This window comes from Paroedura picta, chromosome 11 (genome assembly GCF_049243985.1).
Source record: "Paroedura picta isolate Pp20150507F chromosome 11, Ppicta_v3.0, whole genome shotgun sequence".
NCBI classification, from domain to species: Eukaryota; Metazoa; Chordata; class Lepidosauria; order Squamata; family Gekkonidae; genus Paroedura; species Paroedura picta.
Genome location: NC_135379.1, coordinates 65359203 through 65372725, shown reverse-complemented (window position 1 = coordinate 65372725; position 13523 = coordinate 65359203).

Genomic DNA, 13523 nt, shown 5'->3' with positions numbered 1-13523 from the left:
CTTCTTCTCCCTCTCTATCAATTCCAGGCCTCCCAACAGCCGCATAATCTATTTAGCTATCTGTTCCGCCCCCTCCCCCATCTCTGTGCTCCAAACAAATGCAACAGCAGAACACTGAGTCACAGGAAATGATTCAGCTGACTTTTCTAAACCTTAAATACATGTTTTATGTGAGAATATTTATATAAATGGTTCGACAGTTACAGTTCTTTTGCAAATAAAATATTGCAGCTTTATTGATGTTGGGGCCTTCCCTACTGGTATGTGATACATAGCTGTTAAGCTGTAAAGACCGCACCAAAATAATTTATCATCCTCTGCCTATTTATTATACTCTGTTTTTAACTTTCATTAGAAAGAAGCCAAGTAATTGGAATCAGGCTGATCTGCACTTCTGTGATGCAAGCAGACCCTTGGGAGGAGGTTCTTCCGTCTTCTAGGGGCCTGGACCATTTCCCCATCAACCTCAGTCAGTGTCAGTGTTGTCTGCTCAGGCTGGCAGTTGCTCTCCAAGGTCGCAAGGAGAAGTTTTCCACGTCACCTACTACCTGGTCCTTTTAACGGGAAGTGCCGGGGATTGAACCTGGGATGTTCTGCGTGCCAGCCAAGGAGATACTCCAGCACTGGCACATCCTGCCATTCTAGAAATTTGCCCAGAGCTTCTTAAGGACTTTTTGCACCCGTCTGCTGATAGTCAAGAAACCTACAGAAAGTGCGGTTTGGGGAGGGGAGAGACCTCAGCTGGGTCCAATGCCACAGAGTCCATCCTCCAAAGCAGCCGTTTTCACACGATGCTTTGTCATTTGCAGAGGTAATTCCAGGAGATTTCCAGGGCCCACCTGCAGTCTGGCCACCCTATTTCGGCTCGGAGGTGTCTGTTTCCCAGTTGGTGCTCCCTACAGACACAAAGATGTTTCCTGTGTTTTTTGGAAGCCACCCCTACTCAAGGGAGCTGGAGGCAAGTCAGGATTGCTTTCGGAAGAAGGACATGGGCACCATGAAGCACATCAATAGGTGTCACATTGAGGATCGCTGGCCTAAAGTGCGTTTCTGCTCCACGCAGGAGGAGAAGGGATTCCATCCTGCAGGGCTGGCTCCTTAGGGAGCGTTTAGCATTTCAATTAACAGTGCCAGCTTAGTTCCTAACAGCCAGCCTGCTGTTTCTTTATTATCACCAGCCTCATTTTTTAATATTTCAGGGGGACGGAAGTCTTTGCATCAGCTGGGAAGAATGTCTGTCCCCCACCCCACCCCCCCAGCCTGTGAGAGAATGAGCTGAGAGAGTCAGTCACAGGGAGTTATGCTAAATTGCACTTCTGGGAATTAGGGCACCGTTGATTGATTAGATTTTGGAGTTGCCACTCACCAAAGGGTCCTGTGGTGACTTACAACATTAAAATCACCCTTCTTCTCCCCTACCCCACCTTTGTGAGTGTCTGTGGGGGTTTTCAAACAGCCTTTGTATCCCATTTTAGTAACCAGTTGCCTATGGATTTTCTCCCCTGTGTTAGTCATGAGCCGCAATCAGAATTCTTTACTTGTTCAGACAAACCCGCTTGCATTCAGTTAGCAAAGTGCAGTTGAACTGCAATTGAAGAAAACTGCTTTCTTCTGCTTTTTGTCTCTTCCTCGCGCTTCTGAATGGCTGTGGTGTACCATGTAAAATGTCCATAGTGCTGCCTGCAATGCCACTTTTCCCCCTGTCCTTCTTTACCATGTCATCTTCCTAGAGGAGGGGGGTTTGAAATCCCCCCGAATTTAAGCACTATAGGGCTACAATGTGAGAGCGCTATAGCAGTATCATTGAGATGAATAGACTTCACTTTGATCTCAGTGGTAAAGTGCAAATTCTCTGAGTATCTGCCTGCACTACTTATGGCAATCATTTTGTGTGGTTGTGCCCACCCCCCACTCGTATTTCAGAATTCCAAAGGTGTCATCGGCTCAAAAAAGGCTGGGGACCCCAGATTAGAAGGCTGGACTAGAATCTCCAAGCCACTGTCTCTTATGTCCACTCCACCATGGAAGGTTGCTGGGTAACCTTGGGAAACTCTCTCTCCCTCTCTCTCTCTCTCTGGAGAGTATACCTCACAGAGCTGTTGTTTTGAGATTAAAGCAGAGGAGGGGAAAACAATGTTGTAGCGGCTTTGAGTCCCCATTCAGCTATAAATAGCCAAATAAAATATCTTAAATTAATAACACCGCATTAATTAATAAGGCCGCATAACGGGGTCATGGGAATCATAGTCCATGGACATCTGGAGGACCACAAGTTGACTACCCCTGGTATACAGTACTGCAGTGATATAATTACCAACTATAGCAAAGTTTGTTAAACAGATTGCAGAGAAGGCTTTGTTTTCCCTTAGTGTGCCGATAGTAATTATCGGATTCTCCCTTATCCTTCCAGATGTACTTTCTTTTTTTATTGCTGAAGACATTGTTTATATAGTCTCTAATTCAATCAAAATTTGTAAAGGAGCTAAAATGTGCATTTGATTTGCAAACAAAACAACTTGTACTTGCCTTCTCACAGTTGAAGCGACACATTGGGGAGATCAGAACATTGGCTTAGAACGTATTTAGATTTCAGTTGGGTTCAACGGGGTTGTCAGGATCCAGAGCCCTCTCTTGTAGATTTTGGCCTCTGCATGTGTGAAATGCTCCTGGTGCATACATCATTGCGCATGGTGAGCAGTCTCTGAGAAAGGGTGGGAAGTGCAACTGATGTGCTTCCTGTTCAGCATGAATCCTGTTCTCATTCAAACTAGACACAAAAGGAGAACATGTTAACCTGGGTTCTCAGTCAAGAGCATGGGCTGGCATGGGCAACTCCTTCCCCTCGCTGATCTACCCCTCCGCACATTCCTCCTCCAGGCAGATTTTATCCCCCACCTCCCCACTGAGCTCCAAGACCAGCTCAGGTGGAGAACAGTGAACTCGGGGCGTGTTTGCATAGGTCAAATGGTGGACAAGTGGAGCTTTAGTGCTCCATTCCCAGGTGTTGCTCCCTCTCCAGTCCTGCCTAAGGATACCAGTCTCCAGGTGGGGGTTGGGTGCTGTTCGCGCCCGAAGCAACCAACACCATGATGGAGGGGGTGTGTGGCATGGGTGCCGACTGGTGCGCCGGCACCCACACTGCCCCTCCCTCTGTGCTGCAGCGCTGGGTGCTCCGGGCGTGAACAGCGGTCAAAGTGCCCTAAATCCCCTGGGATTACAGCAGATCTCCAGATTACAGAGATCTGTTGCCCTGGAGAAATTGAATGTTTTGGAGGGGGGACATGATGGCATTGTACCCCACTGAGGTCCCTGTCCACCCTGGGCTCCCTCCCAAAATCTCTAAGAATTTCCCAGTCAGAATCTGGCAACCCCGCCTCCCTGGTCCTGCATGTTCCTTTATGTCAGCTACTATAGAACTGCGTAGGATTGTCAATCTTGCATTGACAAATACTGGGAGATTTTGAGGACCATGTGTTGGTGTTTTGAGGGATGTGATGTCACATCCTCCATGATGCTCTGTCCCCAGTCTCCATTGTGAAATCATAGAGTTTCTGGAAATTCCTAGAGCTACCCTATTTAAAACCTTGTAATGATGTAGTAGTTATAACACTTATGTCTCTGTTTATATCAATCAATCAATTTTTATTTACGGTCATAGACCAACCAGTAGAAAACATAACATTACAGATATAAAATCAATTATGAATGGATAAAAACAAGAAATAAGAACAATTGCATATGGATCCAGTGTAAAAGTATAATGGTATAGGGTTGGTCCAGCTCTGCCTTATTTTTATAGCTACCCAAGCAAATTTGGCAATCATTTTCGTTAGGTCTTTATTTGTGTTTAACAGTATTAGCTTAAGACGCTGTTTCCTCAAACCTCTGGGACATTCTGCAAGCAACGAGACCAGTGAGTCTGTATGGAGGTGACGATAGAGTCCACACTCAAATAGGACATGTTCAGCTGTCTCTAACTGGTCTTCGTCACAGACACACTTGCATGCTTCTGTCGGTAGCCCCTTGAACGTTCCTTCCAGAAAAGCAGAAGGGAGAGCATTATAACGGAGAAGAGTGAAAGTTCTTCTTTGTTCAGAATTTAGAAGATCAGTTAGACATGGCATCAGGACAGTCTTGTTAAGAAGGTCTTTCCCAAAAAGTGGGTCCAAGATCTTATTGAGATCATGCTGTCTTTCTACATCTATTACCCTGCTCCTTATTAATTCCTTTGCCTTGCCATGTCCCAGGCTCAGAACAAGTTGATTGAACAGACCATAGGAGCCTAGCTTCTCTAACAGTGCTTTTAACCAGGGTGCAACAGATGAATGTCAGTAGGAGGCTAATTAGACCCCTCTGCCGAAATATTAGTTTTAGCCAGAACATTTATTGATTTTATTTATTTAGATTTCTATACCACCCATTTCTTTGCAGCTCTGGGCGGTTTACATTGAGATTACCACCCAGAGCCTAGTCTGTTCATTAACCATTCCAGTCTCTATCCTAATTGCGACATTGGAGATGTTATTTGGCAATTGGAGAATAGTTCTCAAAAATTTAGACTGGACCTTCTCTAAGTTAGACAGGTTACCAGAGATGCTTATTGGGGCCCCAAAGGTCAATTGTGCAAGAGCTTTAGCCTTGAAGATGTTTATGGCTGGTGGTATGCACCTTCCACCTTTTTGGCAGAAAAGTTTCTGAATTGCACTTGAGCTTTCCTGCATGTTTGATGAAATATAATTTATATATGTGCAGCTCTAGCTTGGCTTCCTGAATTATAACTCCCAGATATTTGTAGTGTTTTACTTGTTCTATCAGGGTCCCGTTTATTCTCCAAGTGTGAGATTTTGGCCTCTTTCCACAAACCATCATCTTGGTTTTATTATGGTTCACTTCAAGGTAGTTTGCATGGCAGTAGGAGTTTAAGACTGTCAGAGCTCTTCTCATTCCTATGGGAGTCCTAGAGAATAAGCCTAGATCATCAGCAGGGCAGAAGTGAAATGTGTTTTCCACTGATTTTTGGAGGATGGAAATTTGGGATTTTAAGATAGCTGCCAATATAATTGATAAAGAAATTAAATAGGAGGGGGGGGCAATATGAATCCCTGCTTAACTCCCTGTGTTGTCTTGATTAAATCTGTGAGATGTCCTTGAGGGCTACATTTAACTCTTATGGCAGTATTTTCATGTAGTTTTTTAATAAGCACAAATAGCTTCCTGTCTATGGAGGTCCTGCCCAATTTGGCCCATGACAGATCTCTTGAAATAGAGTCAAATGCAGATTTAAAATCAATAAATGAGATATAAAGGGAGGTTGATTTCTTGGAGGAGGATTTAGCTATTAGATGGTCTACCAGCATACAATGATCCAGTGTGGAATATCCTTCTCTAAAGCCCCCCTTGTTCCTCTGATAGGATGTTCTCTTCTTCTAGCCAATCTCTATATTTCATAGAATCATAGAATAATAGAGTTGGAAGGGGCCATACAGGCCATCTAGTCCAACCCCCTGCTCAACGCAGGATCAGCCCAAAGCATCCTAAAGCATCCAAGAAAAGTGTGCATCCAACCTTTGCTTGAAGACTGCCAGTGATGGGGAGCTCACCTATTTCCAGCATAGGTGCCTAGCATACAGCTTACTTATAGTGCTGAGGAGGCTTATTGGTCTGTAATTTTGGGGTTCCTTCCTATTTCCTCTCCTATATATTGGTCCCACCACTGCTACTTCCCACCCTTTGGGAAGAATACTTGTTCTATCAATTGTTGTAAACAGCTTAGCCAGTACTGGGACCTACCATTCTATATTCTTTCTAATTAGTTCAGGAGGTACTAAATCATGGGCGGGGGCATTCCCTGATTTAAGGGTACCAATGAGCTTCCTGACTTCTGAGTGATTAACTTGTGGCCATTCTGGTAACCTGGCCAAATCTCCCACATCTGTTGACTGACTCAGCTTTATCTCTAATGAAGAGTATAGCGCCTTGTAATGCGCTTCCCATATTCCCGGTAGGATGGTTGAAGCTGAAACTGATTTTGTTTTACAATCTGGCCCTAATTTCCAGAACTAAGATGAGTTTTTATCAAGAGTGGCTGTTTATCTGCTTATCATTACCTTCCATAGCATTAGATCAGGGGTAGTCAAACTGCGGCCCTCCAGATGTCCACGGACTACAATTCCCACGAGCCCCTGCCAGCGAATGCTGGCAGGGGCTTGTGGGAATTGTAGTCCGTGGACATCTGGAGGGCCACAGTTTGACTACCCCTGCATTAGATAATGCATCCTGAAAGACCTCAACCAAGCTCTCATACGTGTTTAGAATTGAGGTGCTTTCGGAATTAGAAAGAAATTCTTTTGTTTTGTAAATAAAGGATGTTAGGCTAAGCAGATCATTAATTATTTTGTCCATCTTGATGCCCCATTTAATTCTTGGTAGGCAGTTCTCATCCGCTACAAGATCCTCAAAGCGCTGGGTTAACCGGAACTGATTAAATTGAAGGGTACAGAATATTACTAAGGGAAAACGATCACTATCATAGAAGGATGAAACCTCAAATGACCTCAAAACTTGCATCAGATTTTTAGAGACAATTATATAATCAATTGTCTCTGTTTATAGTTTTCTGTTGCTCAGATAGGCGGCAGGCCATGGAGCTTGCGGGTGAGAGATTTCCTGCCACCAGAAGGCCAATATGTGGACCAGTTTGAAGCCCTTGCTAACTACTTAGGCTAATCTATTTGGAAGCAAATTAACTTTCTTGAACATTTGAATGTCTGACAAGCAGGTGTATTCTGTGCCTACCCCCTACCCCCTACCCCCTACCCCCTACCCCCTACCCCCTACCCCCGCCGCACTCTTCAATTGATCCTTTTTATTGTATATTTTTCAAATGCCAAGTTGAATCAAACGGAGCAACTGTAGCTGGTGAAAAGTTACTTTTACCAAACAAATGAAGTAATTTGGAAATAAAATGTTATTTTTAGATTGAATAGGTAGTTTGTTTTCAACCATTAAAAAAAAATCTTCTAGTAACACACACGCACACAAAACTTGGTTGTTTCAAAGGACCTAAGTATATCCTCATCTTAATCTTAGATACGATAATTACATTTTCTCAATTTGTAAGCTCTTAAGTCGGATCTTACAATAGGCTCAAGTGAGCTAAAAATATATCTGGGCAGTTACATGTTTAACTGGCTAATAACAGGCAACAGAGGGAAACAAGAGCCAAATATGAAAACAGGAAGTTCGCTCTCCCAGCTGCATTTTTCTGATAGGTAAGATTTCTTAAAGCCTCTGTTCAAATAATAACCCTCGTCAAGGTTTAAATAAAAGCAGAGTTGTTGGCTATTGTTTTTTGCTTCATGTAGATGAAAAGCGGTGACTGCATTATATGAAGGGAAGCTTAAGTGTGTCCTGGGAATGGAGGCTAAATTTAGTCGTTTTTGTTCGTGAGAGGAAAAGCTTCAGTTTTATCTTCTGTTTGGACTCGATCTCTCAAAGTGCTGATAGCCCGGCCGTCTGGGTGCAGTGGTGGTAGGAAATGTTCCTCCACGCGAAATGTCGCTTCAGCCCCAGAACGGCCAGGCGGTCATAGTCTAGCAAAAGACTTCTTGAGCCTTCTTGAGCCTGCAGGCACCTTTGAAGTTCTGACACATGCTGGGGGCACCCAAAAAATGGCTGCCACGGGAGGCGAAGTCGACCACTAAATGTTAGGGAGTAAGATTAGGCACAACTCTGAGAGTCGCTCTACAGGCAGAACCTCTGTTTAGTAGGATGTCTTTAAATCTGCACAGGCACCAGGCTCCAGGAATGGTGCTGGTGGGTGCTATGGTGAGCACCACATTGGGGGCCTCTGGTCTAGTTACTTTCTCTCTTGGGTGACTTCCTCCCTACCTAAACACTTGTAGGTCCTTTGGAAGGCTCACTGGGATAAAGCAGAGAACCAGAGAAAGGTTGGGATCTGAACAGGAGAGAATTGACTTTGAACAGTCAAGTTTCACCAGGAAGATCTCTGACTTTCAGCCTGGGGTAATCTCTTAAGTTGTCCTCTGCGCACTTCGGACAGCACCAGTTGGGAACCTTCTGCTCGGACTGGAACGTCTCCTGCAGAGGTCTTTCTCATGGGATTGCCAGATCCTCTCAGGCCTGGGGAGGACAGGGGCCTCCGTGGGCTACCGTGTCAAAGCAGCCCTTTTCTCTCAGAGCTGGAAGAGACCACCAAGGGGCATCCAGCCCCACCTCCCACCTTCTCAAGGACTGAAGAATCACATAATTCTGACAGGTGCTCATCCCGTCCCTTCCTAAAACTGTCAAAGAAGGAGACTCCACAACACTCCAAACAGCCCTCCCCACCAGAAAATGCTTTCTAATATGTAAGTGGAACTTCTTTTCCCAAAATTTGAACCCATTGCTCTAGTCCCGGTCTCTAAAGCTGCAGCAAACAAGCTGGCCCCCCTCTCCAACAGAGTTAAGCGCGGCTCTCCCATTCCCACCTTGCCCTCCTGTTCTCCAGGCAGCAGAGACCCAACCCTCTCGACCTCTCCTCATAAGACATGGATGCCAACCCCTCAACCATCCCAGCCGCCCTTCTCTGACCACATTTCAGATTGCCATGATCCTTCTTGAACTATTGCTCTGGATTCTGTGCTCCTAGCAATGTGCTCCTAGCAATAGTATCAATTACCTTTCTTTGCTGCAGGCTGAAGATGAACTATAATTCTGGGGGATCCCCAGGTCCCACCTGGAGGCTGGCATCACCAGGTGGTAGCTAGGGAAGGTTAAGGAATGGAAAATCCTTGGTGGGGATGTGATTCCAGAGATGCAGCACTACACTTCAAAGCTGCCATTTTCTCCAGGAGACCAGGCCTGATTCTGCACTTACTTTGTTTATTCCATTGTGGATCTTGCTGAATTCAGATCGATTTGAACTGGGGTCTTTCTCTATCCCTTCTCCCTATTGAAAGTATTCTGCATGTGATTAGGGAAGCTCAGAACCGGGGGGGGGGGGGAGCCAAGCACAGCAGGAGCCTCTTTCTTTTCCTGAAGGGGAGGGGGAGAGACAATCGGGGCTTTTCTACAGCTTGGAGGTTTGGGAAAAGCAGAGAACTGCATCTTTACTCATGCCAATTTTTCAAATATTGAGGATATCACGGGGGAAAGGTAGCGTCACTCCGGATTAATCCTGCTTGTTGCAGAGGGAAAATTGAAATCTCCCCCAATCAAAATGGAAATTGCATTCAGGGGAGACAGCAGGGACTGAACCAACCTAGGATTGGAATAAAAGCTCCGTGCAGATCCAGCCCTGGTCTCTGGAGATCAGGAGAACTCCAGCTTCCACTTGGAGGTTGGCAACCCTAGGCCTTCAGGTCCCTCCAAACTCCACTTCATATACTGACCTATTTTGGAGAAGGCAAATGGCGCAACAGACTTCCAGAATATCCCTCCTCACTATGTTTCACTGCTCAAACCATGGGGTAGGTCCCGGACATGGTTTTGCTCCAAATTAGACCCTGAAGTTCCACTTGGGATTCTGTTTTGGGCAAAAATCTGCTCTACCCTTCATTTGAAAACCACCAAACATGTGAGACTCTGAGGATGCCAGCCTCCAGGTGGGGCCTGGAGATCTCCTGGAATTCCAGCTTATCTATCGTCTACCCTATATAAAACCTGGAAATAACATAGTGGGGCACCATGGTGCGGACTAACACCTTTTGTGGCACTCTCCAAGGGTGTTTACAAAGCAGGAAGTGCAGGGATGCCAGCCTCCAGAAGGGACCTGGGGATTGCCTGGAATGACAACTATTCTCCAGACTACAGAGATCAGTCCCCCTGGAGAAAAAGGATGCTTTGGAGGGGGGCCTCTGTGGCATTGCACCCCACTGAGGTCCATGTCCTCCCCAAATCTCCAGGAATTTTCCAGCCTGGAGTTGGCAACCCTATAAGGCTGTGTGGATGACGCAAGGGAATGCTTTCCATGTAGAGCTGCCCCGGTATCTTCGGCTGAAGCGTGTTTCTGATTAGTCGGTTCAATCTTTATTTACTGACTTTGAGTCATTTGTTTTGCGTAAATAACCGAAAGTCGGAATGGCGGGAGGGCCTCGGGAGCCGAGGCAAAGAGCCAGGGAATGGGTGGTCTGGGGATGAAGCACAAGCTGAGTCATCAGGAAGGAGCTGACTTGCCCCGTGAACGAGAACTCTTTTCTCCTTCTCTTTCTTTTTCTTTTTGCTGTCAAGTCACAGCTGGCTCTGGAGGTAGAAAACTTTTTGTTACGAACCAATCACATCCTGGAGGAGGAGGCTCCTGGAGCCCCTGGAATCTTTCATTTTGGCGCTTTTGTTAACACACCTTATTTTGTAGAATAGTCTGTATTATGTCTGCGGGTTCAGTGATCACAGACTCCAATTCTTCAGAACAGCTCTTTTTATTTAGCAACTCCAGCAACAGACTACAACTACTGAACAGGGAAAAACAGGCCAACTCATGCACTTTTATACCTTTCGGGCAGCCAGCTGCTGCCTCTGATTGGCTCTAAGCAGAGCAATCTGATTGGCCCTGGCAGAGCAATCCGAGCAATCTGATTCGTCCTCAAGCAGAGCAATCCGATTGGCTCTAGCAGAGCAATCTGATTAGCCCCTAAGCAGAGCAATCCAATTGGCTCTGGCAGTGATCAGGTTCCTTGATTGGTTAGTTCCTTGGCTAGACATAACACCCCTCACCCTTAAGATAGGCACCCACCAAGTTACAAACAAGGTCTTCCAGGTATTTGGGTGCAGTACATTGCCTTGTTGAGCGCCTCAGTTCAGGACTGGCTGGGGGAGGCATCGGAACCACCGGTGATGTTGGAGGTGGAGTGTCCGGTGTCTCTGGTGCCTCCTTGGATGTCTGCACCTCTAATGCTGGTTCCGGGTTGCTCCCCATGGGGCTGTCATCTGGCTTGCTGTCATCAGGCTCAGCCAGTGCATTGGTAAGTTGAGGTGAGGCCATGTTGAGGGCAAGAAGGCCACAGCTGGTTGATGTGGTGACGGCTGTACTTCACATGACACCTTGGTCTGTACTTTATATGACACTGGTCCAGTGTTCTGTAGAATCGTAGCCGGAATCCAGCAGGGACCCACCGCATAGTTGTGGACATAGACCTCGGCTGCACTTGCAAAGGGCCGTGGGGTCTGATGGACCTCTCTGCCGGGAGGCCGGGTCGTGGTGAGGTCTGGGTTCAGACGGTCCAGGATAGAAGTAAGGCATTGTCCCATTAAGAGTTCAGCCAGGCTTCGGCCAGTGGCTGACAATGGGGTGTTGTGCTGGTGGAACAGCCACTCTGCTAGTCTCTGATGCCAGCTTCCATGCACTATCCTTTTTGAGTGTGTCTTTGGTTGATCGCACCATCCGTTCAGCCTGTCCATTGGTGGATGGGGCGGAAGTAACGTGCCTGATCAGCAGGCTTGTGGTGAAGGCACAGAATTCCTCAGAGACAAATTTGTCTGATATCATTGTGTCTGGCAGTCCGAGTGTTGCAAAAACAGGACGTTGATGACAGTCTTGGAAGTCACTGAGGACACAGGAGCCACTTCAAGCCACTTTGAATATGAGTCCACAACTAACAGGAACGTTTGACCCTGGAAAGGGCCTGCAAAATCCAGGTGAACCTGTGACCAAGGGGTTCTAGTCGATTCCCACACCTGTATTGGAGCCTGCGGCATCTCTGGGCGATTTTCCTGGCATGTGCCGCAGCGCTTGACCCAGTTCTCTATGTCCTTGTTGATGCCCGGCCACCACACATAGCTGCGTGCCGGAGCCTTCATGTGGACAATTCCGGGGTGGCTGACGTGCAAAGCTGCCAGCACCCGAGATTGCAGCTTAGGGGGCACCACTACGCGATTCTCCCACAGTAGGCAGCCCTTGTGGGCAGACAGTTCGTGCTGCCTTGTGGTGTATTGGTCAAAAACAGCTGAAGGCTTGTCCTTTGGCCACCCCTTCCACACCCAGTTCAAGACACGGCTGACAATCTTGTCTTAGACAGATGTGGCAGCGATGTCAGAAGCATGATGGGGTGGATCAGGTAGCTCCTCCAGCAGCAGGATGCAATGCGCAGGTCAGGGGTCAGCGCCAATCTCTGGGAGTGGCAGGTGACTGAGGGCATCTGCATGGCCCATGGACTTGCCCGGACGGTACTGCACCATGAACTGGTATCCATTCAAGAAAATTAGCCACCTCAGAATCCTAGGCAACAGGATTTGAGGCATCTGCTTGTCTGGTGTGAAGAGCCCGAGAAGCGGTTTATGGTCTGTAAAGACAAGGAACAGCCAGCCAAACAAAAAATAATGGAATTTTCATCCCAGCCACGATGGCCAGGGCTGGGTGCCTAGTCGATCTGCACATAGTTGTGTGCAGGAGCCGATAATGTGTGGGAATAGAAGCCGATGGGTGCTTCCCGGCTGTCAGGGTACCAATGACTTAGAACGGCTATGATGCCATAGGGTGAGGCATTGCATGCCAAGGTCAGCAGCAGGGCTTCCGAGTAATGCACCAAGACACTGTTTGACGATAGCAGGTGTTTGACGGCCTCGAACGCAGCTTGGTGTTGCCTGGTCCAGGACCATGTCTTGCTTTTGACCAGCAAACGGTGCAGAGGTTCTGCCACGGATGCCTTGTTCAGCAGGAAGGCATGATAAAAGTTCAGGAGGCCGAGGAAAGCCTATAGCTCAATCCGTGAATGAAGTGTGGGGGCTTGCTTGCTTGCCTGGACCTTGGATGGTGTGGAGTGGATACCTGACGCGTCCACAAGGAACCCCAGGAATTCAACTGCAGGAACACCCAGTTGATATTTCTCCTTCTTGACTCGGAGACCTGCACCATGGAACTTGGACAGAACGGATCGGAACCGGGAAGCTAGCTCTTCTTCCGACGACCTGCAGATCAGCACGTCATCAAAATATGGAACCACCCTAGGCAGCCCTCGCAGGAGGTCCTCCATCAAGTTTTAGAAAATGCCGGGGGCTGTGCTGACTCCGAATTGTAACTGCTTGACTCGGAATGCGCCCCAATGCGTCACAATAGTTTGCGCATCTGTTTCAGTCTCGCCAGCTGGAAGTTGTTGGTATGCCTGGGCAAGATCAAGCTTTGCGAAGACCTTGTCTCCTGTGAGCGATGCCAGCAGGTGGCTGACCACAGGAACCGGGTATGCATGTTGTTGTAGGGCCTTGTTGATGGTGCATTTGTAATCTGCATAAATGCGGATGCCCCCATTAGCTTTCAGTGGTGTCACGATAGGGGTTTCTCATTCGGCTCCAAGATGCCTTGGTTAATTAGGCAGTCGTTTATGCGTGGCTTGAGAGCGAAGGGCACTCGGTGTGCCTTTAGACGAATCGGCTTGACTGCTGGGTCGAGATCGAAGGAGATTGGCGGGCCTGTGTAGCAGCCAAGTGTGCCGTCAAATACGGCCCAGAACTCCGCATGGAAGGCCTCAAGTGGTGAGGGCTGTAGGCGATGGATGCCGGAGATGATGATGCCCAGCGGAGCGAACCACTCA